The sequence below is a fragment of the Schistocerca gregaria genome, chromosome 3 (genome assembly GCF_023897955.1).
Source record: "Schistocerca gregaria isolate iqSchGreg1 chromosome 3, iqSchGreg1.2, whole genome shotgun sequence".
Taxonomy (NCBI): domain Eukaryota; kingdom Metazoa; phylum Arthropoda; class Insecta; order Orthoptera; family Acrididae; genus Schistocerca; species Schistocerca gregaria.
In genome coordinates, this window is record NC_064922.1 from 270,348,928 (window position 1) to 270,374,606 (window position 25,679).

The 25,679-nt window shown below is 42.7% G+C and overlaps 1 protein-coding gene across 3 annotated transcripts in view; it reads left to right on the forward strand.

The window, feature by feature from the left end:
• The first annotated feature begins 20,597 nt into the window (after positions 1 to 20,597).
• LOC126355468 (uncharacterized) overlaps positions 20,598 to 25,679 on the forward strand; it is a 190,702-nt gene continuing 185,620 nt past the window's right edge. For 2 of the 3 annotated variants that reach the window (XM_050005784.1, XM_050005786.1), the window contains exon 1: positions 20,641 to 20,744. The gene's annotated coding sequence lies outside the window, so the exon portion shown is untranslated. Of the gene's footprint in view, positions 20,745 to 25,679 lie in introns of all 3 variants that reach the window. The other variant, XM_050005783.1, reaches the window with a different exon arrangement.

A 25,679-nucleotide genomic window follows, 5' to 3' on the forward strand; every position in this document is an offset into this window, starting at 1 on the left:
TTCCACTTTTTCGGTAAATTAGTCCTACATTGACTGTGCCTTTAATGTATTGCATAATTCGTTTGACCGCTTCCCAGAGGGTTTTCTGATAATTAGAATTGAATCTGCTTAGAACCTCCACAGCATATGCAATGTTCGGTCTTGTACTTTGAGCTAAATACAATAGGGACCCGACGGCTTGCTGATAAGGAATGCAATGTAACACAAGGCTTTCCTCATCTGTCAATTTATTTTCACATTTTTGCAGCTTTAAACCAGGTTGAAATGGATATGCAACCAGATTACAATGTTCCATACCAAATTTCTTGAGTATGTTTGCTGCATATTTGCTTTGATCAATACTAATCGTCCCTTGTTTCCTGTTTTGTTTTATTCTCATGCCAAGACACCAACTAAGTTCACCAAGATCTCTCATCTTAAAATGATTCATTAATCCTTTCTTCAATTCTTTCTTCCACTTATTATTTATATTAGAGAAAATGATCAAGTCGTCTACATAAACAGCTATAATGAGTATATTTTGTTTCTCAGTTCTGAAGTAAATGCAAGAATCATATTCTGACTTACATATAACACATCAAAGAGTAAAATATGATTGTTCCCAACAGTTTACCGCCAAGTTTGTCTCACGGCTCATGAGTCAAGACTAGAAAGACCTTTGCCTCGCAGTCTGTAAAGAGTTTCTGAATAACGCAAATAAGAATGAGAAGTTCCTTAGGAGAATCATAACTAGTGATGAGATGTGGGTCTACTGTTACAATTGCCTTGCTGATAGTTTTCTCTCACTTTGAGGAATTAGTTCACCATGAATTTGTGCCACAGGGACAAACTGTTAATCATAGTGTCGGGATGTGTTGCAATGCCTGTGAGAAAGAAACAGCGTGAAATGCGGTGCGACAATTCATGGCTCTTGCATCACAATAATGTACCCACACATTCACCTCTGCTGGTGCGTGACTAAAGTTGAAAACCCCATTTAAAGAATGAAGATTTGCAACAATAGATGGCATAAAAGAAAATCTGCAGATGGCGCTTTGCACAATCCAGCAAGAGCCGTACCAAGACTGCTTCCGGAAACGGAAATGACATTAGGAGCAGTATATCAATTGTAGAAGAGAATATTTCAAAGGAGCCCATGCACAATACAGAAAAGATAGGTGTAGAAAAATCTTATGGACAAAGTTACAGAACTTTAAATGAAAATACTGCATGAAACAATTAGACAGCTAAAAAGTAAAATCAATGCACTTCTGATATGTTTGGATGAGCTGTAGTCCGCACATAATGTAGATGCTGCAGGTGTTTCCAGTTTAGTGTCAAGTTACTGCAGATTAATGGTCCAAAAAGGAGTTGTACCTTACATAAAAAGGAATACAAAAATAAAAACATTGATACCCATAGATTTTGTAATGATCAGCATTTTAAAGCTTGTGCTGTAGAAGTAAATTTTTATTTAAGTTATTAATAATAGTCACAATACACAGGGCTCTATCTGGTAATTGAATTACTTATGAAATAATTCCATATATTATTAAACTTCTTGACTACTAAACTAAAACTAAACTCTGTGCAGACAGGCCTTGGAAGACCCAATGGTGCTGACTGACCATCATGTCATCCTCATGGCAGGGCATGTGGTCAGCACACCACTCTTTTTGGGTCTTGTCAGCTATCATGACCAAGGCCACAAGGCACACCACTCTTTTGGGTCTTGTCAGCTATCATGACCAAGGCCACAACGTCTCAGTCAAGTAGCTCCTGAATCGGCCTCACTCAGGAAGAGTGCACCCCACTTGCCAACGTGCGGACACACGTATATACTCGTAACAAAAGGTGAGATCCTCCAGCAACAAGATTAGAAATATTTGGAACACATAAAAAAGAAATCAAGAAAATGAGGGAATTCCTTTACAGATATGTAATGACCTGGTCAAAGATAGCCCTAAAATTGCAAATGGCTTTAAAAACTTTTTTGCTGTCAGTAGCACATAATTTAGGTTTGGGCAATTACCTAGCAGGTAGCCTACAGTTCCTAAGAAGAGCTTCCCAAAATAAGTTTGATAAAGTTTAATTTAATCCAAAGTTTTCAATGTTATCAACTCTCTTAAAATAAATATTCAAATGGTTGTCATGAAATCAGTAATAAAATATTGTTCAACTGAAGTTACAGTACAAATACACACAGTTTTTGCAGCCTTGCATATGATGTCTAGCCATACCTGCTTAAGCATTTTGCAGTTTAAAATCTGGTTTCAAAACCCCTCTGTTACCACTTAATAATTTACCTGAAGCCTTATAGGGTCCCCAGATCTCCCACATATATACACCTTCCTTTCATAACTCTTAAATATAGTTTTCGCAATAATAAAATTGTGCTCTGTGGCAAAATTCTACCAGATGGCTTCCCGATTCTTTTCTTTCCCATGTTCTGCTAATATATTTTCTTTTATTCTTTTCCTTCTATCAATTTCCATCTCCTGGCACAATTAAACCTCCATCCCTCTTAACTATTTGCATAATTTTTTTGTGATTGTTAAACTATGTTGGCCATCTTTACGAGGCCAGAATAGTCAGTCACCTCTTCAACTATTGAAAAAATCGCTGTACTCCTTCAGGAATCACATGTGTGTCTGGTCTCCTCACTGGTACTTCTACATTGTGGCTGCACGCACTGGATGCTATCTGTATCACTGCAGCACGCAAACCAAATTGCACCTCAACAAGGTCCATGGTTCGTGGTTCATGGGAGTGGTGAATGATGGCTAGGGGGTGAGGGAGGGGGCGTTCGAAATATTGGTTGAAGTTACTTGGAAAATCATTCTTCGTAGCTGATTGTCGGCAACAATTTCTCCCAAAATTCCCAATGTTACAATGATCATGTGTGGGGCTCTTAGGCTGCAGTCATAGTGGCACCAATATCGGTGCATTCCGCCGATGACCGAAATAGTTCGAAGACGGCCGATCTTTCCAGATCAGTAAACCTCTACATGTGCCTTCACAATGTGGCACATCGTATTGTCGGAAAGTACAGATTTTGGACGACAATCGGTAAAATTAAAATCAGTTTTTTTTATCATAATTGGCGACACGACACGAAATGGATTGTGGGAAACTGTCAAGGAATAGTTTGTGGCATCCTGAGGATGAAAAGTACCGTAATTGGGATATAGCTCGGAATCTATGGACTGAAATCACAGGTTTATTGGAAAACACAAGTAGGCATCATCTTTATCGAACATTTTAGGTCTATTTACAACCTCAACAAATAATTTATTCAAGTGGCAAGGATGGTGTATTTTATGATTAAAGTTACTGTGGTGGATCTTTTTGGATTGTGCTAGGTGGACATTAGCTGTGCACAAATTATTGTTACCGCTTACTGGCGTTTTTACAACAGTGGGCTGATTATTCTATTACATGAAGTGGTTTGTAAATATGAAGCAAATATGTTTTTCCACTTTACAATGCTTTAAGTGTTCAGAGTAACTTATTCCAGACTTTATGTTTTTCTTTCACGCGTATGCTGAATAACAGTAACAGTAACTGACATGTCTGCACATCAAATAAATTCAGCAAAACATATTTATAGTGTTTGCCTAGAGGTGTGATTTGGGTTCTATTAAAGAATCCGATATCTACATTTAAGATGTAATTCTGGCTCAAGTAGAACTAAAAGTGACACTGATATTTGACATCTCGCGATTATATCTTTCCTGTGATCTGGCCTATAGTACAGCTTCAAAGTTTCTGTGTGATATGTTAGATGTTGTTTACCATGCCCTAAATACTAATTTAAATGCTAATATTTGCACACCAAATACTACGAAATTTTTAATTTATTCCATATCGAATTTTGGAGCTACGCTTCGTGCAAGTGCCTTGAAACACATTGTAATATAGCTCATTTTCTTTTTAGTAAGCTACATTGGATCTGGAATAATACTGCCACCGGAAATCTTGTAACGTCCTTTTTTAAATCCACTGGGCTGGTGTTCAAAGAGCAGAAGAGCAGTGAAGTTTCCACTACTAGAATCTGATTATCCGAATCCACCTACTGCGTTAATATTCACCGTTTTCAGAATGAAGTGAACTGCTGTTAAACCGCAAATCTACTTCTTATTAATTAAATAATATTTGCTTTCTCACACACAAATTTTATCCATTCATCATATAAGAGAAACATCTACTTTCACCGCGTATTTTAACCATCGTGTGTTCATAACCTCAATGGCAAAACCTTTATACAGTGAAGTCGCCACTTTGACATAATAAACCATACTCTGAACAGCGTGTTTTGGAGAGATCCTTAGTGTGGTGTATCATTGAAACTACATATTTTCGTAATACATGGGTACTTTGTAAAACTTGTCTGGTAATTCCAATAACTGAAAACAGAGTGTACAGTCCTCGAAACGTTCTTTTCGAGACAGGCACAACTCATTCGGCATCTTTTTAAGAGCAAACGCCGCATTGCAGCACTCATCTCCACACACAGAGACGTTGTGGTATCCACCCCACCCATGGAGGTTAAAATCTAAACCACTTCATACATAGAAGTATGCTCCCGCCTCGCCAAAAACGAACGAATGAGATCGGACACGCCATGGCCAAGTTGTCGTTCGATGTTGTCGGGCGACTTCTAGCGACAGCGTCTGACGACCGCGGTCGGTGCCACTGTGAATGCAGCCTTAATTTGGTGGTAGGCAGCTGAGGTACTTGTTGTGTCTGATCAGGGCTACACGATGACGTAGGACGTCACGTACATCTAATATCCAGTGCTCCAAATTACTTATTACTGAAATTAAGCACAGAATGAAACAATGACGACTACATATCAGGCCTTTGACACAAGGAATCACTTGATCCCCAAAGTCTTAAGGGATCAACATTAATACCTCGAATTCTAACAACCTGCACTGATTCAGTACGTAATTGGAAAACGAGAAGCCAAGAGAGGGTGGGTGCACTGCGGATACGAACTGCTCTGATACAAAGATGAAAGCTAAGTCATCTTATTTAGTTACATGGAGTCTATTCTTACCTCCATGTTTAGTTATGTGTAAACAGAAACTATGATTTCTAACAATATTTTCTTCCAGAAATACGTTACTCACCTATGCTTTAAAAATTAAATTAGTTTTCTGACAAAACTACAGCTCACTGCATGAAATCCATATTTAATGCTATTGAAATTCTTATAAAAATATGGTATTTCCTTCGATATTTCCGTGGAAAACGTGTGTTTCGAAACACCCTTATGATATACTCAACTTTTTGAACATGATATCTTACGACTGAATACAAAAAGCACTTGGCATGGTAACTTAGTAGGAGAATGTATAAGATGTAATATTCCGATTTTCCCGTAATTCATGGCTCTGCAACACAGTTTCTTTAAAACGACAACCAACGACGAAATGCGGGTAATTTCCAAGAATGTTTGCCTATCGAAGCCGTGATGTCGAAACGATAGATATCGAACGTGCGATTGTAAATCGATCACGCGACTGTTGTGGCGGGCGTTATATGTATGTTTATAGTGGTCACTACAGCAACGACAAAAGAAGAGTGTTACTAAAATACTTGTAATTACAAAGGAAACGACTTACACGTCGTCAACGCTGTCGTCAGAAAATCCATTTGATGTGTATGCTGTGGAAAGCATCCCCTTTTTTGCTGTAACCTGGATAGACTCTGCCAGTCTCACGCAAAAATATATGTAGAGTGTCAAAAGTGTTAACTTTCCCTGCAACTGCAAGTTAAGGAAATACAAATACTGCAACAAGTAGATGTCGTCTCTTTCTCCTGGACACCCTTCTCTTTTATTGGAAGCTTTCACTGACTTCCACAGCCGTTCGATGTTCTGCGCGTGCACACTGGGGTCATCTGAAGACACGAACTCTACAGATAGGTTGACGAACTCGTGTTTGAATGCTTCTGCTTTCAGTATCTTGTAGGACTGAAAGCCGTCTGTAATCCCTCTGCTACCGAGCAGTATAAAGTGCTTTATCAAATCCACTAAAGTTGCCTTGTCTCTGGGCATCACTCTTACAACAAAGTACTTCCTGGACTCTCGTTTTACACCACCGAATACCCAGATATGTTTGGTTACATTCTTTAAAGGTCGTCCTCTCTGGATTTTCCTTCTTGCTATGTGCGATTCGTCCACTTCAACAACTTTATTTGGTCCACCGATCGGTACACTGTCGTTGGTCACTATTACATTTGCACTTCTCTGCAAAACCCGAAAACGTCGCAGACGGAATTAGTAAATAAGTCAGTTTCCGATGCTGTTGCTTGCAGGGCATAGTCCCTGATACTGCAAGGTACAAGAATTATGCTGGTCTGGATCGATAATTTGGAGTAGTTAAATCATGTATTCTTCCTGACAGTCGTTCGTTTGCCACAGCTTCTGCAATGAAATTATAAAGGTATTTTGCTATCAGAGCTCTTCTTACGAACTTTTATAGACTTCACCCCACCACAGTCTATTGAACATGCAAACAAAGTTGACACTCAGCGCAGTGCCTGATGGGAGCGACTGCAAAGGCGTTTCCCATTTACAGCCGCTCCCATCAGCCAGCGCGCCGAGTGTCAACTTTGTTTGCACGTTCAATACACAGTTCCTCCTTTCGTCATCCGGTAGTAGTCCATAGAGACGACAAAAATTCAAACAATTTTCTACATTGCATAAGATTGGACTTAGATTCTTCCTTGTGAGGCAATCGGATGGAGAAACGTCGACAACACCAAACATCCCTTTCACTACCGAAATAAATCGTCTTTGTTTCCCTAGCAACTCAGAAATAATTTATCATAACGCCCGCCAACACAGTCGCGTGGTCGATTTACAATCGCACGTTCGATATCTATCGTGTGAACCCCGCGGCTTCGATAGGAAAACATTCTTGGAAATTACCGTACACAGTTTCATTCTTTTAATGCTGCATCCATTTATAATTTACGATTTGACGCTTCGTTTCCCAACATAACAAATTTATTATCCATAGGTCGGAAATAAATTATCATTTATACTTAAATAAGACGTCATTGGTCAAATCCGACGAGTTGTATCCCATTCTTCAGTTGACCCCATTAAAGATACATGTCTTGCGAGAACTTACGTTGCGCCTTCACAGAAAGGTGCTATTGATTAGACACCTGTGTTCTAGTGATAAGGAGTGGCAGAACTCAGATACTTGTTTTTGGCTTACCTTCTGACTGCTGTCGCTGCTCTGCGCTCTTACTGTGTTTCTCGATTTTCTTACGATTGTGTTGAATGGAGGCAGAAGCATCCGTGTTGCTTGCTATCGACTCGTCTCGAACTGTTGCTAAGGAACCGCGTGGGCCGCCGTAGAGACGCCTTTATTGTTGAAAAGCAGCCTCGCGTCCATAGGCGTCCGATGGGTGGGGGCAAGAGGGTGCACTGGCCACCTCCTGGGACATGAGGCAGCCTTTCTTATTCACGACAGAACTCTCTCTGATTTCTAACAATCATTGTCTGTGACTCTACTTAACTGCAACATCATCAAAAGTCGCTATATATCACGTATTCTTAGTTATGACTTTGGTCAGGGGAAATTATAAGAGGATTGGAACTTTGATAGTGGCAATTATTTATTTACAGCTCGTACAAAATAGATACGCGTTTCAAAGTTTTACTGTCTTTCAGAGTAGTCACCAGCATTGTGTAGAACCCTTTGCCAGCGATGTGGAAGTCGTAGAATACTCTTAGCAGTGCCAGTTGTGTTGTGAGTTCGAGCGGCGCGGTCAGTTGCCCGGCGATTTGTAGCAGTTCTGAAGCGAATGCCGTGAGATGTTTCCTTCACTTAAGAAATCGAGTTGGACTCACGGGAGCTTAAGTCAGGGGAATGCAGTGATAACACTTTCTGCAGAACCTGGCCATCATTTTGCACGGCAATGGTCAAGCACGTACAGTGCAAGCTGTTACTGGTTTTTTTGACTGATGGGGCTGCTAAGTGCTATACCATCTACTGCATTCCCCTGAATTAAGACTCCGTGAGTCCAATTCGATTTCTTAAGTGAAGGAAACACTTCACGGCATTCGCTTCAGAACTGCTACAAATTCGTCAGGCAACTGACCGCGCCGCTCGAACTGTCAACACAACTGGCACTGCTAAGAGTATCCTACGACTTTTACATCGCTGGCAACGGGTTGTACATAATGCTGGTGACTACTTTGAAGGTCAGTAAAACTTTGAAACAGGTATCTGTTTTGCGCAAACTGCAAATAAATAGTTGCCACTATTAAAGTTCCAACCCTCGTAGCAATTTCTTGGTGGGGTAGCGGTTTCGGCGCTTTTCTGCAGTAAAGATGGATGAGAACCTTTACATAATGGTATCGAAATCATGTATTCATTGAATTTTAATCAATTTTAATTCTACCAGTCGACACTAAAAAATAGAAACCACGGAAGTAATGCAATAAATCTAATAACGTGAGCAGCTGTAAGGTTTTATAATCAAACAAAGTGTTATAGATGGCATCAAGTTGAATAACTCTTTTTAAAACTTTATTACCTGTTTCTCCACGTTGAGGGATATTAGTATGCCTTTTTGTTAATGTGTAGTAGAATTTTCTCAATGATACTGATTTTTTTCCAATTTCAGATTTTTAATTTTCAGTTTCACTCCAACAAAACGAAAATATTATATTTGTGAATATTTTCTGGCTTTATTAAATAACGCATTGGATACCCTGGCGTTACAAGTAATTACAGATCGTTTAATAAAAAATGTCGTTTCGAAATCCATTTAATAACGCTAGCTAGAATATACAGGATGGTCCATAGATAGCAACTGGGCCAAATATCTCTCGAAATAAGCGCCAAACGAAAAAACTACAAACAACGAAACTTCTCTAGCTTGAAGGGGGAAAGCAGATGGCGCTATGGTTGACCCGCTAGATGGCACTGCCATAGGTCAAACGGATATCAACTACGTTTTTTTGTTTTTTTTTGTTTTGATAGGAGACCCATTTTTATTACATATTCGTGTAGTGCGTAAAGAAATATGAATGTTTTAGTTGCACCACTTTTTTCGCTTTGTGATAGATGGCTCTGTAATAGTCACAAACGTACAAGTACGTGGTATCACGTAACATTCCGCCAGTGCGAACGGTATTTGCTTCGTGATACATTATCCGTGTTAAAATGGACCGTTTACCAATTGCGGAAAAGGTCGATATCGTGTTGATGTATGGCTATTGTGATCAAAACGCCCAACGGGCGTGTGCTATGCATGCTGCTCGGTATCCTGGACGACATCATCCAAGTGTCCGGACCGTTGGCCGGGTAGTTACGTTATTTAAGGAAACAGGAAGTGTTCAGGCAAATGTGAAACGTCAACCACGACCTGCAACAAATGATGATGCCCAAGTAGGTGTTATAGCTGCTGTCGCGGCTAATCCGCACATCAGTAGCAGACAAATTGCGCGAGAATCGGAAATCTCAAAAACGTCGGTGTTGAGAATGCTACATCAACATCGATTGCACCCGTACCATATTTCTACGCACCAGGAATTGCATGGCGACTACTTTGAACGTCGTGTACAGTTCTGCCACCGGGCACAAGAGAAATTACGGGACGACGCCAGATTTCTTCCACGCGATCTATTTAGCGACGAAGCGTCATTCACCAACAGCGGTAACGTAAACCGGCATAATATGCACTATTGGGCAACAGAAAATCCACGATGACTGCGACAAGTGGAACATCAGCGACCTTGGCGGGTTAATGCATGGTGCGGCATTATGGGAGGAAGGATAATTGGCTCCCATTTTATCGATGGCAATCTAAATGGTGCAATGTATACTGATTTCCTACGTAATGTTTTATCGATGTTACTACAAGATGTTTCACTGCGTGACAGAATGGCCATGTACTTCCAACATGATGGATGTCCGGCACATAGTTCGTGTGCGATTGAAACGGTATTGATTAGCATATTTCATGACTGGTGGATTGGTCGTCGAAGCACTTTCACCGGATCTGGGGTCCCCCGATTTCTTTCTGTGGGGAAAGTTGAAGGACATTTGTTATCGTGATCCACCGACAACGCCTGACAACATGCGTCAGCGCATTGTCAATGCATGTGTGAACATTACGGAAGGTGAACTATTCGCTGTTGAGAGGAATGTCGTTACACGTACTGCCAAATGCATAGAGGTTGACGGGCATCATTTTGAGCATTTATTGCATTAATGTGGTATTTACAGGTAATCACGCTGTAACAGCATGCGTTCTCAAATAAGTTCACAAAGGTACATGTATCACAATGGAACAACTGAAATAAAATGTTCAAACGCACCTACGTTCTGTATTTTAATTTAATAAACCTTCCTGTTACCAACTGCTCATCTAAAATTGTGAGTCATATGTTTGTGACTATTACAGCGCCATCTACCACAAAGCGAAAAAATTAGTCCAAATAAACATTCATATTTCTCTACGTACTACACGAACATGTAATAAAAAATGGGGGTTCCTATTTTAAAAAACACAATTTTTATCCATTTGACCTATGGCAGCGCCACATAGTGGGCCAACCATAGCGCCATCTGGTTTCCCCCTTCAAGCTAGACAAATTTCGTTCTTTGTAGTTTTCTCGTTTGACGCTAATTTCGTGAGATATTTGGCCCGGTCACGATCAATGGACCACCCTGTAGACTTTGCGTATTCTGCTGAAATATGCATACCGTTTACGTAGCAAAGCATCCTATTTTAAAAATACAAAGTAGATAACTACCGAATTTTTCTAGACACAATAAGTTTTGCGTATTTCTGTCAAATGTAGTGCTTGGAGTACAACACTTTTCCATACTTACATAATCAGTGGGAAAATTTGTAAAGTCGATCAGTCAGGACAAATCCTTAACTGTGTTAAAATAATCGAACACTGTTTTAGAAATCACTGCGTGAGGTTAACATATGAGCATCATTTACTACCTTCATCCAGGTCAAATATCAAATTCGATCTATGGCAATTTCAGTCGGTAGCATAGAAGGAGCGAAGAATGAGCAAGTGTTTCGCTGGAGGCTATATTGGAGCGTCCATCTTGAGTTGTATATGCAGTGGTGTGCATAAAATACGTAACTCAAAGTTTTCGTTTAGTGCTTTAAGACGCTGTAGAGGCTAAGATGCTAATCAAGAAACAGCCAAGTATTTCGAAAGACATGAGAAAATCTGAACTTTTTTGGTCTCAGCATGCTACAGCGGTGAGAAACTATGAGTGGGAGACGTTTTGTTAAGTCAAGTCTCCTATAGCCTTATATAAGCAGGGAAACGCGCCTACTCGTCATAACAGATTTCGTCCAAATTTATGGTATATGCAGGGCTCGTCCAAAAATGAAAAGGACAGAAGATGTTCCAGATGGCTATGCATTTAGAAAAAACAGCATTTTTGGCGAGGGTTGGGCGAGGCATCAGACATTTATGTTAGCGAAGTTTCAAGACTGCGGTTGGAGCAGAGAAAGGAGTACAGCACGGTAATCCTAGTGTACCACTGTCCACAGCCTATGCAGAAACTTTCCTTTTTATTTTAACTTTCAGTTACTTATAATGCAAATAAAATGAAGTTTGAACAAAGGAAATCAATCGTATAGAGGGCAATATGCTCTTAACAGTTTCTGGAAAATTATTTCCAACAATTTATGTATGCCTGCAAGAGATGACGCGTCTGCTGACGGAAGATCACTAAAATTGTGATAACTTGACTTTAAATAAAAATTGAAACTAATCACTAGAAAGAAAACTGTTAAAATTAACTGGAACAGACGGCCATTGTTGATGGTGGGTGCACCTTAGTTAGTGACCAAATTGACTTCTAGAAGAATGCTATAAAATTTTGAAAAGATACACCTTTCGATACCACAATCGGTTTTGCGAGGCCGGTAACTGTTATTTACGGGCGAAACGGAATCACAACTTAGAGACTGTAGCCAGATCATTTAAGGTTCCGCGCTTGCATTCACTTTTGCGAAACGCTTCGTGATGATCGGCAATTAATCTCAGGGACGCTGTAGCAAGTTGCCAACGAATAAGTGGCAGAATACTCATTGTATTCGGACATTGCGTCTTCACGCCACGATCCGCTAAGCTCGTCGTTGTCGTTGGCTATAACAATAAAACATTTCATGCATCGTATAGCTATTAGGAGAACTGTTAAAATGAGAATTCATGAGATTTAACTATACTGAAGAGCCAAAAACTGGTACGGCTGCCCAATATGGCGTAAGGCCCCGCGAGCACGCAGAAGTGCACAACACGACGTGGCATGGAGTCGACTAATGTCTGAAGTAGTTCTGCAGGGAGCTAACACCATGATTCCTGCAGGGCTGTCCATAAATCCATAAGACTACGAGGGGCTAGAGATCTCTCCTGAACAGCATGTCGCAAGGCATCCCAGATATGCTCGATAATTTTCATGTCTGGGGAGTTTGGTGGCCAGCGGAAGTGTTTAAACTCAGAACAGTGTTCCTGGAGCCACTCTGTATCAATTCTAGACTTCAGTCAATATGAAGGCAGCCATCGCCCCTGTTGTTCAATCTATACATCGAAGAAGCTGTGGTTGAAGTAAAAGAAAGGTTAAATGAAAAGTCATGGTGGAAGGATGTCACTGCGAAGATTCACTGATAACTTTGCTACCCTCAGTGAACGTGAAGAAGAATTACAGGACCTTTTGAATGGAATGCACAGACTAACGAGTACAGAACATGGAATTAGAGCAAACCGAAGTAGACGAAAAATGAGGAGTAGCAAAAATGAGATTAGCGACAGACTTAACATCAAAATTGATGACCATGAAGAAGACGAAGTTGAAGAATTCTGCTGCTTTGGAAGGAAAATAACACATTATGGACGAAAGAAGGAGGGCATAAAAAGCAGACTAGCAAAGACAAAGAAGGGATTCCTGGCTAAAAGATGTCTGATGGTATCATACGTAGGCCTTAATTTGAGGAAGAAATTGCTGAAAACGCGTTTGGAGCACAGCATTGCGCAGCAGTAAAACATGGACTACAGTAAAACCGGAAAAGAAACAGAGGAAACCATTCATGGTCTTTAAAGGAGGAATGGCAGAGGTGGACAGCTTATTGGCTTCTGCAGGGATAGAAAGCTGGTAGGGCAAATACATTGTTCGAATAACACGGCAGGAGGTCCAACATTTGGGAATCACCAGAAGAACATGTAGAAAAGAAATTTATTTGTTACTCATGGAAGAGAAGTACAGAAATAGGAACAAGAACGTGCATTCAGACGTTAATAGCGACCATAATCTTCTTATGGCAGAAAAAGTAATAAAAATGAAAGATACTAAGGAAGGCTACCAGGATGAAGAAGTGGATCCTAGAGAAGATAAGGTCGGTGGAAGAAAGAATTACGGAAATGTTCTCACTTCAACTTACTAACGTATTACAACACCAAGAACCACCCGAAAATGTCTGCGAGTACTGGAATATGCTGAAAGAAGGAATCACAAATGCACGGCAGAGAAGTATATAATATGTGAATGGGAAAAGGGAAAAAAGCCATGGGTTACACAGGAAATGATTTAGAAGGTGGAGGTCCAAAAGCAAGAACAATAAAGTTGTAAGGAAGGCTGGAAGACGAACTACAGACAGAAGCAGAGCACGCTAGGAGAAAATGGCTAAAAGGGGAGTGCGGCACAACTGAAGAATTGGAGAGGAAGGGGAAATATCTTTTGCTGTACAGCAGAGTGAAAACTACAGCACAGGATGAAAAGAGACCAGGAAGTGCTTCTGTGGAAATTCTTAGTAAAGATGAAAATGTATTGAATAAAGATAGTGAGGACGTCCTCTAGAGCTAGGAAGACCGATTAAAGGAGCTATATGATACAGATCACAAACCAACAACTGAGAATCTTCAATTTTCGGACAGTGTAAATGATGATGAGTAAGAACTACAATCACAATGGAAGAAATAAAGAGTGCAACAGCTACAATGAAAAATGCTGAAGCATTACGAACAGGCACGATACCTGGAGAAATGCTAAAATCTTTGAATGAAGGAGGATTAATAGAAATACTGAGGCTATGTAACAAAATTGATGACAGTGGTGAACGGCGAGAGGGCTTTCTGGCAACAGTGGTGGTCTCAATACAAAAAAAAAAAAAAAAAAAACAAGGAACCACGAGATGTAGTAAGCACAGGACAATTGGCCTCTTTCATACGCAGCTAGAGTTACGTTAAGCATCATTAGTAAAATTGTGGAAATGTAATGGAAGAAGCTCTGGCTGAGGAGCAGTTTGATTTTAGACAGAATACAGGCACAAGAGATGCAGTAACACTATATGTGCCTACTATATGACAACGGGGTAAAAATTAGAGGAAGAAGAATATGGTGTTTGAGGTTTGCAGACGACATGGTCCTTCTAGCAACAGATGGAAAAAGAAGATATGGTCGATACCATTAAAGCGAAAGGAAGAATATATATAATAAAAATTGATACAAAGAAAAAACAGAATGTTGCTAGGAGGAAATTAAATGGTAAAGATAATGTTGAATGGAGAGATAATAGAACATGTGTAAAGCTTTAAATACTTCGGAAGCAGGGTAGGAGACGACTGGAAAAGTAGTGTAGAAATTAATGCCTGCGTATCAACGGTCAAAAAGGCATGTTAAAAAAAAAGCGAGAGAGAGAGAGAGAGAGAGAGAGAGATGAATTTTCTGCAATAACATTGACAAAGATTTGAGGAAAAAAATTAATAAAATGTTTTCCATGGTGTGTGGCCTCTTTGGTGTTGAATCGTGGACCCTGAGAAAGAAAGCCAGAGCAAGGCAGGAGGCTTTTGAGATGTGACTGTGGCGGCAGATGGAAATAATAAGTGAGATGGCTAGAGTGGTAAAAGGAGAGCTAATGGGAAGAATGGGCGAGCAAAGACAATTCCTGAATGTAATAAGGAGGAAAATAAACTTGATTGGACATATATTATGAAAGAAGGAAGGGTTTATAAAAACAGAGCGCGTGGGTGAATGATGGTTCAAATGGCTCAGAGCACTATGGGACTTAACATCTCAGGTCATCAGTCCCCTAGAACTTAGAACTACTTAAACCTAACTAACCTAAGGACATCACATACATCCATGCCCGAGGCAGGATTCGAACCTGCGACCGTAGCAGTCCCGCGGTTCCGGACTAAAGCGCCTAGAACCGCACTGCCATCGCGGCCGGCGTGAGAAATACACTCCTGGAAATTGAAATAAGAACACCGTGAATTCATTGTCCCAGGAAGGGGAAACTTTATTGACACATTCCTGGGGTCAGATACATCACATGATCACACTGACAGAACCACAGGCACATAGACACAGGCAACAGAGCATGCATAATGTCGGCACTAGTACAGTGTATATCCACCTTTCGCAGCAATGCAGGCTGCTATTCTCCCATGGAGACGATCGTAGAGATGCTGGATGTAGTCCTGTGGAACGGCTTGCCATGCCATTTCCACCTGGCGCCTCAGTTCGACCAGCGTTCGTGCTGGACGTGCAGACCGCGTGAGATGACGCTTCATCCAGTCCCAAACATGCTCAATGGGGGACAGATCCGGAGATCTTGCTGGCCAGGGTAGTTGACTTACACCTTCTAGAGCACGTTGGGTGGCACGGGATACATGCGGACGTGCATTGTCCTGTTGGAACAGCAAGTTCCCTTGCCGGTCTAGGAATGGTAGAACGATGGGTTCGATGACGGTTTGGATGTACCGTGCACTATTCAGTGTCCCCTCGACGATCACCAGAGGTGTACGGCCATTGTAGGAGATCGCTCCCCACACCATGATGCCGTGTGTTGGCCCTGTGTACCTCGGTCGTATGCAGTCCTGATTGTGGCGCTCACCTGCACGGCGCCAAACACGCATACGACCATCATTGGCACCAAGGCAGAAGCGACTCTCATCGCTGAAGACGACACGTCTCCATTCGTCCCTCCATTCACGCCTGTCGCGACACCACTGGAGGCGGGCTGCACGATGTTGGGGCGTGAGCGGAAGACGGCCTAACGGTGTGCGGGACCGTAGCCCAGCTTCATGGAGACGGTTGAGAATGGTCCTCGCCGATACCACAGGAGCAACAGTGTCCCTAATTTGCTGGGAATAGGCGGTGCGGTCCCCTACGGCACTGCGTAGGATCCTACGGTCTTAGCGTATATCCGTGCGTCGCTGCGGTCCGGTCCCAGGTCGACGGGCACGTGCACCTTCCGCCGACCACTGGCGACAACATCGATGTACTGTGGAGACCTCACGCCCCACGTGTTGAGCAATTCGGCGGTACGTCCACCCGGCCTCCCGCATGCCCACTATACGCCCTCGCTCAAAGTCCGTCAACTGCACATACGGTTCACGTCCACGCTGTCGCGACATGCTACCAGTGTTAAAGACTGCGATGGAGCTCCGTATGCCACGGCAAACTGGCTGACACTGACGGCGGCGGTGCACAAATGCTGCGCAGCTAGCGCCATTCGACGGCCAACACCGCGGTTCCTGGTGTGTCCGCTGTGCCGTGCGTGTGATCATTGCTTGTACAGCTCTCTCGCAGTGTCCGGAGCAAGTATGGTGGGTCTGACACACCGGTGTCAATGTGTTCTTTTTTCCATTTCCAGGAGTGTAGATTTCAGATCCTGGATGACGCGATGGACGGCAGCTTATATAGCAGCATTAAGAAGGATGCTCCATCTGGGAGAGATTTTAGAAGAATAGTTTGTGGTAGTGTTTTGACTATCACTTGCTCAATACAAATCCGTAATTGGACAGAAGGCCTCAGTGAATGACAAAATTAAAATCTGAGTTGACTTTGGAGTTGAAAAGTTACAACACAGAGTAATGACGACGACCAATATCAACGTTTACTGCAGTATACGGGAGAGAGGCCTCTTTCTGGCGATGCCTGCAGCAGTCACTCGTGGCTCCACACTGAGGCAGCGATTGTGCTAACATGGTATCTGAACTGCCCAAGTACAGCATGGCACCAGCCTAAATATCCTGATGGCACCAGTATACAGCTGGATCTATTTGCGGCCATAAACATGAAGCAAGCAGGTCCGCAGTGACAGCGACCTCTGGTGGCGTTCATGCTGATGCCTGTCGGTCCGGCGGGTGCATAAAGTCTTGTGTCCCACTGGAGGGTCTGCCGCTGTGATGTCTGCTGTATACTGGACACCTGCACGTTTGGCACCTCTGGATGCGCCATGTAGGCCAGCTGCATGATGTTGGAGTGAGAGGTGTTGCTGGTAGAGGGGGCAACTGGCCCATACACAGCAAACACTAAAGATGACTGCATGGGACGCGTAGCATGTGTTACTTGTGCCATATACACTGAAGAGCCAAAGAAAATGGTACACTTGCTTAACATCTTGTGGGGCCCCCGCGAGCATGCAGAACTGCCGTAACACGACATGGCATGGACTCAACTAATGTCTGAAGTAGTGCTGGAGGGAACTGACAACATTAACCCTTTAGGACTTTCATAAATCCGTAAGAGTACAAGGGGTGGAGATCTCTTCTGAATAGCACGATGCAAGGCACCTTAGATATGCTCAGTAATGTTCATGTCTGGGGAATTTGGTGCCAGCGGAATTGTTTAAACTCAGAAGGGTGTTTCTGAAGGCACTCTGCAACAATTCTTGATCTATGGGGTGTCGCAGTGTCCTGCTGAAATTTCCCAAGTTCGTCAGAATGCCCAGTGGACATGAATGGATGCAGGTGATCGGACAGGATGCTTCAGTTTTATCACTGAAACAGCAATTTTCATTAAATGTAACAATACGTTTTGAGCGACTCCCTAGTAACACATCCTCTTTGCACAAGATACAGATTAACAGTCCTCTTTTTTTTAATAAATCAAATGTCTTTTTTTAGACTCCATACTCAAAGATTCACAACTACTATCGTCGCGTGGATTGCGCGTTAAAGAGTTTGTTGCTGTCCAGTTGCGCTTCACTTCACTTCAAGTACTTTTGACTCACATTTACATTTACGATATTTACATACATTACTGAGCTTCTCAGAATAAAATCAGGCACAGATTAGTTTAAAAAAAGGAGGGGGGCAGTGAGGCTCACATAACATTACAAACGCTTCAATTTGTATGAAAATATACGAAAATGGCTCGCTGACTGATTCGCTTCAAAAGAAAACCCATTTTTTATAGGCCGACCCAGAGGTAGAAGAAATGTATAAGCAGCAATGCAGATTATTGTAAATAAAATACTATTTATCAGTTTCAGGCAACAGACGTACCTGGTAAGAATCATGTCGTGCCTTTGGTACTGTCCAGGGGACCATCATGAATCACGGTGACCTCTGTCATTGATGTCTCTGAATTTGTCATTTCTGTTAGCCCCATTGCGTATTTCTTTCAGTTATCTTCTGTACCATATTGTAGCAGTTCCTTCTGTGTACAGGTCAAGTTTCATCGCGCTGTGTTACTTAGCATGCGAAAGCAAAGAGAGCTTCACTGCAAATTTAAACGCAGCCAAAACCTCTCAGACAAACAGAAGCTAAATGATGTCAAGGTTAGCGTAAGGGGGGCTATGCGTGAAGCGTTCAGTGAATTCGAAAGTAAAATTCTATGTACCGACTGGCAGAAAATCCTAGGAAGTTCTGGTCTTACGTTAAATTAGTAAGTGGCTCGAAACAGCATATCCAGACACTCCAGGATGATGATGGCATTGAAACAGGGGATTACACGCGTAAAGCTGAAATACTAAACACCTTTTTCCGAAGCTGTTTCACAGAGGAAGACCGCACTGTAGTTCCTTCTCTAAATCCTCGCACAAATGAAAAAATGGCTGACATCGAAATAAGTGTCCAAGGAATAGAAAACCAACTGAAATCATTCAACAGAAGGAAGTCCACTGGACCTTACGGGATACCAATTCGATTCTACACAGCGTACGCGAAAGAACTCACCACCCTTCTAACAGCCGTGTACCGCAAGTCTCTAGAGGAACGGAAGGTTCCAAATGATCGGAAAAGAGCACAGGTGGTTCAAGTTTTCAAGAGGAGTCGTCTAGCAGATGTACAAAACTATAGGCCCATATATCTGACATCGATCTGTTGTAGAATTCTAGGACATGTTTCTTGCTCGCGTATCATGTCATTTCTGGAAACCCAGAATCTACTCTGTGGGACTCAACATGGATTCCGGAAGCAGCGATCGTGTGAGACTCAACTTGCTTTATTTGTTCATGAGACCCAGAAAATATTAGATACAGGCTGTCAGGTAGATGTCGCCTGATAAACAAAGTAAGAGCCTACGGAATATCAGACCAGCTGTGTGGCTGGATTGAAGAGTTTTTAGCAAACAGAACACAGCATGTTGTTCTCAATGGAGAGACGTCTACAGACGTTAAAGTAACCTCTGGCGTGCCGCAGGGGAGTGTTATGGGACCATTGCTTTTCACAATATATATAAATGACCTAGTAGATAGTGTCGGAAGTTCCATGCGGCTGTCGCGGATGATGCTGTAGTATACAGAGAAGTTGCAGCATTAGAAAATTGCAGCGAAATGCAGGAAGATCTGCAACGGATAGGCACTTGCAGGGAGTGGCAACTGACCCTTAACATAGACAAATGTAATCTATTGCGAATACATAGAAAGAAGGATCCTTTATTGTATGATTATATGATAGCGGAACAAACACTGGTAGCAGTTACTTCTGTAAAATATCTGGGAGTATGCGAACGGAACGATTTGAAGTGGAATGACCATATAAAATTAATTGTTGGTAAGGCGGGTGCTAGGTTGAGATTCATCGGGAGAGTCCTTAGAAAATATGGTCTATCAACAAAGGTGGTGGCTTACAAAACACTCGTTCGACCTATACTTGAGTATCGCTCATCAGTGTGGGATCCGTACCAGGTCGGGTTGACAGAGGAGTTAGGGAAGACCCAAAGAAGAGCGGCGCGTTTCGTTACAGCGTTATTTGGTTAGCGTGATAGCGTTACGGAGATGTTTAGCAAACTCAAGTGGCAGACCGTGCAAGAGAGGCGCTCTGCATCGCGGTGTAGCTTGCTGTCCAGGTTTCGAGAGGGTGCGTTTCTGGCTGAGGAATATATTGCTTCCCCCTACTTATACCTCACGAGGATATCACGAATGTAAAATTAGAGTGATTCGAGCGCGCACGGAGGCTTTCCGGCAGTCGTTCTTCCCGCGAACTATACGCGACTGGAACAGCATAGGGAGGTAATGGCAGTGGCACGTAAAGTACCCTCCGCCACACACCGTTGGGTGGCTTGCGGAGTATAAATGTAGATGTCGATGTAGCTACTATTGTCTTCAGTTTTTGGACACCTCTCTGGAGAGGGATTGGAACAAAGTGGACACGATGGAAGGAAAAGGAAAGTGACTGTAACATCTCGTAAGATTCCCTTGTGGAGCGCAGCTTACGCAGTTTATCACCTTGAATGCACTGCAGTGTAACAGAAGACGGTGCACGCGATCCTCGCACGCAGCCACCAGTACCGGCGCGTGACTCACGGTCGGCCGTGGTGCGGCTTTCGGCACAACAGGTGTCGCGGCAGTAGGTATTAGCAGGCAACGCTGAGCCTGTGATAACAGTCACCTGGGCCCGTAACGCAGTGTTCGGCGATAACGCTGTCCAGGTCGTGTCGAGCACGCAGTGCTCAGTGTGTGTGTGAATGTGTTAGTGCTCAGACTAGCCAGACGCGCTTGCAGGAGGGCGCGTGGGAGTCGGAGCAAAGGTAAGGGACCAGTGCGAACCCCGGAGGCGGGTGTAAACCGACTTGAGGAAGCTCCTCACAACACAGGCAACAGCGCAGTTTCAACAGCAAAACTCAATACTACACCACGCTTCAGTAGTATTCGTACTCCCAGTAGAAATAACCTTGAAGCTATGATGCGCTATGTGTGTTTTGAGTGAAAGTTAACATATAGGTAACTATAAGGACTCTTATTTTATTCGAACGCTCTGTGTTGAGTGTGATATAACAATATAGGGGAGACAAAGTAAATAGCTCGTCACTGTTATTTTCTGTTGTGCAATTAAACCCAGTGTTATATATTTACGACATACACGCAGATGCTGTTTATGCATGTAGCAGATGCTAAGAGCCCCGCGCTGTTACGGGTGTCACACTTTTTTTTGGAGAAATTAACCATTATGTATTTATTTACATGTGCCTTTATCTCACCTAACAACATGAGGGACTTCGGGTCAACTCTAACATCTAATTAAATATCCCTAGTGAGTCATCAATAAAATTTGTAAAGTACCTAAGCATCATATAGCCTAATGATGATGATAATAATGATATGTGTAGTGACGAATACATGAAAGTTAAAAATTCCAGTCTCATTAACACTGTTTTTAGCAATTTCCTAATTACTTTCTTGTAGGTAATGACATCAAATATAAAATGGTGGTAGCAGCACAAAAGGAATCAGTGTGGACAAGAAGTCGTCTGAACAAAGCAACAGCGAGAAACGATAAGGAACATTAGTACATGAAATAGAGGGAAAGCTGGAGAAATATAAAGGTATGAGAAAAGCTCCGACAGTTTACAGTGTGACAGAAAACAGGTGGAACGTGCCTAGAGGAAGTCGTGCCAACGATAACAGATAAAGCTTCCACTTGCTGCTGAATGCAGAGTGGTTTTGGATAAGACACAACTGTTAGGGTAATTTTTCCCAAAGCCGTGTGGCTGAAATGGAGAAGGAGAAAGACAAAGTTTTAGTGTTATGAATGGGTACAACCAAGATAACGGACGTATCAGACTTTGTAATACAGTTGTGAAACAATAGCTATTTGTTACGTGAGGTGTTGAGGACATCAGTGATTGACGGCATCTGTGGCCGAGCGGTTCTAGGCGCTACAGTCTGGAACCGAGTTGCTGCTACGGTCACAGGTTCGAATCCTGCCTCGGGCATGGATGTGTGTCATGTCCTTAGGTTAGTTAGGTTTAAGTAGTTCTAAGTATAGGAGACTGATGTCCTCAGATGTTAAGTCCCATAGTACTCAGAACCATTTGAACACCAGTAACTAAGAAACCGAAAATCAAGTCGCTGTTTTGAGATGAAAATGACACTGTTTAGGATTACAGGGGTTGCACAGAAGTGTGGAAACACCTCGAGAAATACATGCTTGAACGTAAACACCGGTGCTAGCCAAGACTCCTGGTTGCACTGTTGTATTTGACAACGAACAGCACCTGTGGAAAGTCCGCAATACGTTGCAAGCGTCGCCGAGATCAGAACAGTGTTCTGTGTAGCTGAGAGCGCGTTATGTAGGAGCTAAGTGAATTCGAACCTCGGCACATTGTTGGTGTTCGTATGGTGGGTGCTTCTATACGAGGTAACGAAGTATTGGTGTTTCAAGAACCACCGCTTCGAAGATTTATGCAGCATAGAGGGAAGGCGGAAAAATATCATCTGCTATGCCACAACGCGGACGCAATATGTGTTTAGTGACCGTGGAACTCAATCATTGAAGAGGACCGTGAAGGAAGATATGAGAACGTCATCTGAGAAGTCACTGCAGAACTGAATGTGACACTCGCGAACAATGTCAGCACCAAAACAACACGAAGGGGGCTCCGTAAGCAGGGAATTGAAGGTTGAATTGGAATTGCAGAGATGCAGATGTCTGTAACAGGTAAACGTGGCGTCGAAGCCCTAAAATATGGGTTATGAAGAAATGGAAGAATGTCATTGGTCGGAAGGGTCTAATTTCACACTGTTTCCAACTTCCAGCCGAGTGCACATCCCAAGAGTGAAAGATGGTGGGGGTTCGGTGATGATTTAGGCAGCCATGTCGTGGTATTCCATGGCCCCTGTGGTTACTGTGCATGGTAGTATTACTGCCAAGGAATTTGTGACCATTTTGGCTGATCTGGTCCGTCCCAAGGTCCAGAGTTTGATGCACGATGATAATGATGTATTCCTGGACGATAGAAGGCCCCCTGTTCATGTAGCGCGTATCGGACGATACTGGTTTTATGAGCACGAGGATGCATTGTTGGATCTTCCCTGACCACCGCAGTCACCAAACCTCAATATTATTGAGCTTTCAGGTCTACTTTGGAGAGAAGGGTGCTTGATGGCTATCCACCTCCATCCTCATTACCTGAACTCGTCACTATTTTGCAAGAAGAAATGTATAAGATTGTTTTGAAAACCTGTATTTTCCCATACCACAACGATTGGAAGCTTTTTTGAATGCCAACGGGTTTCCTACACCATGTTAGGCGTGGTAATGTGTTGTGTTTTGGTGTTTCCACATTTTTATCACCCCCTCCCCCGTATGTGCAATAGGCTGTGCAGCATCTTAAAGCATTGGAAATAATAAATCGGTGACATAAAATTATGTGCTGTTTCGAATGTTTTAAGAATACATTCGACGTCATTCTGTTTTTATTAATCCAAATTTTATGTATTACAAATTAGCATATGACTTTCATTTACATGTTCTGTTGCACAATGGTCTGCTGCGCATGCACTACATCGCAATATTGTCGACAGACATTGTTTGCTTTACAGTGTCACCAACGCTCGCCTAAAATCGTCTGTTGATATGCACCTCATACTAAACGACGCAGGACGGTCGGACAGCCAGAATACTTCCAAAGTCCTACAGTCATTCGTTAGAGTTAAAATTATTGAGACTCCAACTCACTGCTGTTTTGTTTATCTTTCGCCAATTTTGAATCTGAGCACAAAGTGTCTTTACACAATGTTTGTTTACCATGTTTCAATACATTTCTGTAAACTTTTCATACATATTTTTATGGTTACGCCACTCAGCTACATCAGTATTACACAGACACAACGTAGGTTAGTCAGTCTTAGTCGGCGTGTCACGTTCTACTGTACGCAACTGTCTTAAGTGTGCCGTCAAATTTTGTTCTGTTACTTTTCAGTGTAAGCTATTGTCTTATTGTACGTTGAAATTTTGTTCTGTCTAGAATTCTTTGTAATGTTATAATACTACATATTTATCTTTTCAATGTGACCCGCAACCATTTCTAATCAGTTTCGAGACAGTCTGCAGCAGTCAGTGCCTGCTCTGCACGCCGGTAAATCTGGCGATGGTAAAAATCTGGAACAGTGGATGCCTTGCACTCTCCACAAAGTGAAACAAGAGATGAGCGCACTGTGTAGTATCATTGTATGCAAACCCCAAGTAGGTAGGTTTCTGAAAGTTTCATTCGAAGTTGTGAGTGTTAAGACTTAGTAAGCAATGTTTTTCTTCCTTCGTGTATGTACGGAGTTAGTATAAGTCAACTATGACGTGTAGCTTTATTGACTTGAGGAATGTTGATTACGTTGCTGATATAATGGTTCAAAAATTAAGCTATACGGAAAAACAGGAATTTATTAATCTCTAATATTAATTTAAGTGCTAGGAAGTCTTTCCTAAAGGCACACACATAAAAAAAGTTTTTCGTCACTTCGGTTCCGACAGTTCCAGAACCTGTACAGAAACTTGGAACAGAAATCAACATAAACATCAAATGGTTCAAATGGCTCTGAGCGCTATGGGACTTAACTTCTGAGATCATCAGTCCCCTACAAGCTAGAACTACATAAAACTAATTAACCTAAGGACATCACACACATCCATGCCCGAGGCAGGATTCGAACCTCCGACCGTAGCGGTCGCGCGGTTCCAGACTGTAGCGCCTAGAACCACTAGCCCACTCAGGCCGGCCATAAACATCATTTCCGACCTTTTTTTTTGCTCATGAAAACCACACACTGCGTGTTGTACCGCCATACAACAAGAGCTTCAGAGGTGGTGGTCCAGATTGCTGTACACACCAGTACCTCTAATACCCAGCAGCACGTCCTCTTGCACTGATGCATGCCTGTATTCGTCGTGGCATACTATCCACGAGTTCATCAAGGCACTGTTGGCCCAGATTGTCCCAGTCCTCACGGCGTTTCGGCGTAGATCCTACAAAGAGGTTGGCGGCTTTCGCCGTCCATAAACAGCCCTTTTCAATCTATCCCAGGCGTTTTCGATAGGTTGCATGTCTGGAGAACATGCTGGCCACTCTAGTGGAGCGATGTCGTTATCCTGAAGAAAGTCATTTACAAGATGTGCACGATGGGAGCGCGAATTGTCGTCCATTAAGACGAATGCCTCGCCAATACGCAATATGGTTGCACTATCGGTCGGAGAATGGCATTCACGTATCGTACAGCCGTTACGGCGCCTTGCATCACCACCAGCGGCGTTCGTCGGCCCCACATAACGCCACCCCCAAAACAGCAGGGAACCTCCACCTTGCTGCACTCGCTGGACAGTGCGTCTAAGGCGTTCAGCCTGACCGGGTTGCCACCAAACACGTCTCCGGCTATTGTCTGCTTGAAGGCATGCACTCATCGTGAAGAGAACGTGAGGCCCATCCTGAGCGGTCCATTCAGCATGTTGTTGGGCCCATCCGTACCGCGCTGCATGGTGTCGTGGTTGCAAAGATGGACCTCGCTTTGGACGTCGGTAGTGAAGTTGCGCATCATGCAGCATGTTACAGTTTGATTCGTAACGCGCCATCCTATGGCTGCACGAAAAGCACTATTCAATATGGTGCCGTTGCTGTAAGGGTTCCTCCGAACCATAATTCGTACTTAGCGGTCATCTACTGGGCGGCCTGAGAGAGGCATATCATCGTCAGTTC